Source organism: Bombus bifarius, unplaced genomic scaffold, assembly GCF_011952205.1.
Source record: "Bombus bifarius isolate JDL3187 unplaced genomic scaffold, Bbif_JDL3187 scf7180000008323, whole genome shotgun sequence".
In the NCBI taxonomy this organism is placed as follows: domain Eukaryota; kingdom Metazoa; phylum Arthropoda; class Insecta; order Hymenoptera; family Apidae; genus Bombus; species Bombus bifarius.
The window spans coordinates 180,941-186,207 of NW_022884592.1; the positions used below are offsets into that span (position 1 = coordinate 180,941).

Below are 5,267 nucleotides of genomic sequence, written 5' to 3' on the forward strand. Positions count from 1 at the left end.
GATGCATTCACATTAAATTGTTATTTCTTTTACGTGATACTTGCATTTTCTGTGATTTTAAGAGTTTTTCAAAAGATTAAAAACGATAGAGCAACGGGAATAATAATAATAATCCCTGACTAGCTTTCGCAGGCGTGCTATCCAGTGTAGTGATGAATGCTTATAAAAGAATCGTTAAATTTTACACCAAATAGTAATTTATTAATCTCTATTTATTAATATTAATTTATTATTTAGGAATCCTCATACATTATGGCGGAAACTTTTCTCGGTTTCCGCAATGTTATTCGAAAGGTATTCGGGTTAGGGGGTGCTTCCGAAGAATCAACAGAAATTATGATATCTGCCTTGAGTGACTCCTTAATCAGGCAGTATGATGAGGCCTTAAAGAAATGGCGAAACTCTTGCCAGGAAAAGTCTATTTATCCGTTTAGATATTCCAATTCGAACATTCTTGCACGTTTGTTTTAAGAGTTTGAAAGTGGAGATAGTTCTTTCAATAGTTAATATTGTAGTTAATACACAGAGACCTGGCGGATTTTCAAACTCATTTTTTTGGAAAGGAAGGTTTAAATAAAAACAATGTTATTTTTTTCTTTCTTATTTTCGATCTATTTTTGCATGTAGAATGTAGAATCACCATCGCTACCACAATTTTAAGGATATCCTGTATATAAAAATTCCTAAATAAATCTATAATTTTTGCTATTTCCTTTGCTTTCAGTTAAATTTTATCCTTGAATTGATGAATCTGTTAAGTGTTATTAAACTATGAAAGGATTTTAGCATCAAACACTTGATTAAAATGAGATATTATTTTTTATTTGGTAAACTATTTACAATCAATTCTCATTGAGAATTATAAGTAAATTATTTTGGCGTGGTACTGTAACTTAGATTATAAGAGTTTATAGTATGTTTGAATCTAGTTGAATCTAATGCATAAATCTAAAGGGTATTGTCTTTTTTGTTTGCGGATCTGATCCGTCGTTTCAAGTAATTGGGTAACTAGTGGGTTTTGGTAGTTTTGATCCGACGTATTAAGTAATTTAGTAATTAGGGGGTTCGATATTTGTTAACTCTTATATTATATCTGTTACTGAATTTTGATATTTTTTCTTAAACTTTTTTTTTATATTTACGTGGAGGAAATCCGCACGGACGCCAGGCCGCTTCTGGGGAAAGCGGCGTGGTAGTGTCGGACTCCAACCGACTAAAACCTCCATGATGACCGTCCCAACTGCGATCGAGAGAGGCCCGAGAACCGGTGTGAGCGTCACAACGCCCCCCTCCCCGCGCCTAATACCACGGCTGATGGAGCGGTGTGTGGCCATTGTCACACCACGCCTGGACGCCGGAGCCACCGTGCCAGCCAGCCCAGTTCCCCTACCGGACTGCTTGGCGACCCCGAGGCGCTGAGTCGCCAGCGCCCAAAAGCCCGAACCCCACCGGAGGGCGCGGCGGGCCCAGCGCGCTTCGCCAACGCCACACGGAGTCCCCAGGCGATCACCCATCCAAGTACTATCCTTGCCCGGCGCTGCTTAACTTTCGTGATCTGACGGGAACGAGTGCACTCAGCGCGGTTAGGGTGTTGGCCCCCGGCTAGGGCGTTGGCCCCCGGCTAGGGCGTTGGCCCCATTTCTTCTTTAACTGTGGGTATCTTAAGGTCGCAATGTATTGTTTCGTTGGTAACATATCAAGGTGCATCTATTAAAGACCTTAGAGTTTTTTATTGGAATCGTTGGAGAATTTCTATGTTGGAATTACTCGCTATTCCCCATAGTTGGATCCCATAGGTCCAAACAGGTTTTAATATGGCTTTGTGGCGGATGAAAAGAGAGTTTTGCGTTTCATCCCGGGACTACCGGTGGACTCGTCAGTAAGGCTATGCCCGGTAGTCCTTGCCTTAGACGTAGAGGGAGTCTCGCTAGGTGCGGTGTTTGTATCGTTCGCCCGTATATTCGACCGCTAGCGAGATAGACAGACTCGTTGTCGTCGTAGCCCTCTAGTGTTGGCGGTTGGTACCCGCGGATCGCCCGGGAGGTGTTGCGCCGCGTTGATGCCTCAACCTGTCGGCGTCCTGTTGGTATCGATCCGCCACAGTTCTAATAAAAATTAATATCTTTTGTATTAATTTATAATCTATTGCAACGTCTTTTATTAATGATAATAAGTGACACAAGGTACGACATCAAAAGGTAAACGTGTGGAAATACTAAAAATTCCTAAAAATATTACGGAACTTATTCTACACGATACAGGAAACACGATAATAAAGATGCAATCTTTGATATTATATCATATTCCACTACATTACATTATATTACATTACATTGTACTATATTATGATACACACACGCACACGCGCGCGCACACACACACACACACACACACACACACACACACACACAAACAAACACACACACAAACACACACACACAAATTACATATGTTAGTTTTGTTATCGTTACATCAGTATTTACATATGTAGATTAACGAGACCTTTACTAATAAAAGTAGTTTTAATTGGAAATTTCACTGTACCCACCTACTTTATATCGGTTTATAGTTTAAATAAACAGAATTACACAAAAGGATTATTATATTTTACAGAAAAAATGAGCAACAAAATATTAATCTATTATAACTTCCAAATAACTATATATAACTACAATAACTGCACATTTTAAAAAGCGGTTCTCCTAATCAAACTTGCCACTAAAAGGCAAATAATTTTTGTATGCAACATTTTTTTCTGCTACGAAAAGTTTTCAAGATATTGCGAAAACTACGTTTTTCATCTGTTTTCATCTCCTAAATATAGATGGTAAGAACGATACGGATCAAATATTTTTTTGAAAAATATATCCTCTATAAATTTCATTAAAATCGGTTATTGACGCTTGTGATGCCCTTGTAAATCTATGTTTAAAATAAACAACTTGTATTCTCCATATATATTTTTAGATTACCTCTGAATATAATTACGATGAATACCTCTTATGATTATAATATACCTCTGAATGATTACCTCTTATGAATATAATTACGATGGTCATATTGATGGTCAATTGCAGTGCTAATAAAATTTCGAAAGATACATTCACGTTGCAAATGATGAAACGATCCTCTCTCGAGGATCCGTTTCAGTCATCCGTGTTCGCGGCGGACTGAGCGCCGATAATCTAAACACTCTGCGATATCGATTCGTTGATGATCAGTTTCAATCAATCGCTCAGCGCATTCAAAAGATCCAGATTCAAGACTTTGGTCGCCTTCGTCACATTAAATAGCTAAATAAATTTTCTACATGTATTTATATATTTTCTTGAATTATTGTGTGTCACCGCTAGTTTCTTCTATTCTGTACGATAAAAAAAATTATTTATTCCGTAAAAATTATTCCTATTACTTTTTATTATTATTAAATCTAATAATGATATAGCATATTTTATATCGAATGGAAATTAGCGATTTCTAATGAAAGGAAAATAAACGTATATAACCGATTAAGAGTAAATGGTAGATAACTAAAATTTGCTACAGATAAAACAAATTTTACCAATCTTTAAAAGTTTGCAGTTTATTAGAAAAATTGTACTGTTTTATAAAGACATGAATTTGTATAAAAATTTCAATTCATACATATTCTTCATTCATAAAAGAAAAAAAAACAATATTTACATATTGTGAGAAATAATTTTGTCTTGTTGAACATGCTCATACACGTATTACATAGAATCTTTATTTTCCAAACATCAACTTTCACTTCTCTTAAAGATTCCTTTGATGTTAAAATTACGATTAACCAATTTACTTTACACGTATAGACAAGTATAAATCATTTACCTGCGTAATTTGTAAATTTTAAGGGTGAATACCACTTTTCCTGATGAAATTATAGGATAGTTACCCCAGAAGTGGTTGTAAAATGGAGCAGCTTCATCACAGAGAGATTCTTAAAGGTTACCTTCATAGTGACCAACTATCTTGTATGACGTTTTAGTGATTTTACATCGCTGCAGCGGGACGATTAAACGCGAGACGATTATACCGATTCGTTGGTCGTTCATCATATTAATGGGAGCCCGCCATCAGCTATTTAATCTTCTATGAAGTTTTCTTGCTACGATGATTAGCGTATACAAGCGAAAATAGATAAAATTATTGAAATTGCCACTGCTACAGATTATACTGTAAATAATTGTCCCTAATAACTAGATTGCATATTTTTATGTATGTATTGGTTGGAAATTTAAAAGTACAAAAGTACAAAAATGGAAAGTTATGTAGAATATCTAATATAAAGTACTAACTATGATATTTACTAGATGAAACAAATCTCTATTTAATTTTCGTCTTTTTAATTACCACAATAAATCTATCTATAGTCTACTAACAAGCAAGCAATTTATGTAAAAACGTTAAAGTTCACAAAATACAAATTTTCTCGTTTATTTGAAATTCGTTATTCTATCTCATTTATTTGTGCTGGGTATAGATTTATTTTATATCAGATTTATGAAAATAATGAAAATACAGCTCTGAAAGTTTGACCGAAGAACAATCAACAACGCTAAGAGTTATTTTTCTCCGAACGACGAGAAGAGTTCGAACCATCACTTACTGCTGAGACAAGATTTACGAACGATCGTTACGAACTGTTAAATGATACGTTATTCCACGAATATTCGGTGGTGAAGTTTGCAATTGAATGGCCCGGATTAGATTGGTCATTGATCGTTCGACTGATTAAACGATACTTCGCTCTACGAATGTTTGGAAATACTGTTTACGGTCAAAGAACTCACATAGGACTGTCAACTGATCGTTTCGAATGATTAACCGATACTTTCTTTACGAATGCTTGAAGATGTTGACGATTCGGGAACCACAGATGAGATTGCTCTCTCCGAATGTTGAAAGACATGTTCTTAATTCATTTTTTTATTTATTAATATTTACAATCAATTCTTGCATTGAGAAAATTCATATCTGATGCAGAGGATGTTCGCCGCTGAAGAGCTCGCACGAGAGGTCTTCTCTCCAAATGTTGAGAGGTTAAACCATTCTTACTCTGCATTTGATGGAGAAGATGTTGAAAGCTAATACAAGGCTGTTTCTCTCCGAATGATAAAAGACTAACAATATTTACATCATGTTTGGTGAAAAAGATGTTAACGATTCAAGGACACGGATGAAATTGTTCTCCTCGGATGCTGAGAGATTGAACGACTCTTACTCCACGTCTGGTGGAGATAATGTTG

General features: G+C 35.8%; 1 pseudogene; it reads right to left on the reverse strand.

Annotated features, from left to right (window-relative positions):
* Positions 1 to 1,477: 1,477 nt before the first annotated feature.
* On the reverse strand, positions 1,478 to 1,596 carry LOC117212579 (annotated as a pseudogene).
* Positions 1,597 to 5,267: the final 3,671 nt, after the last annotated feature.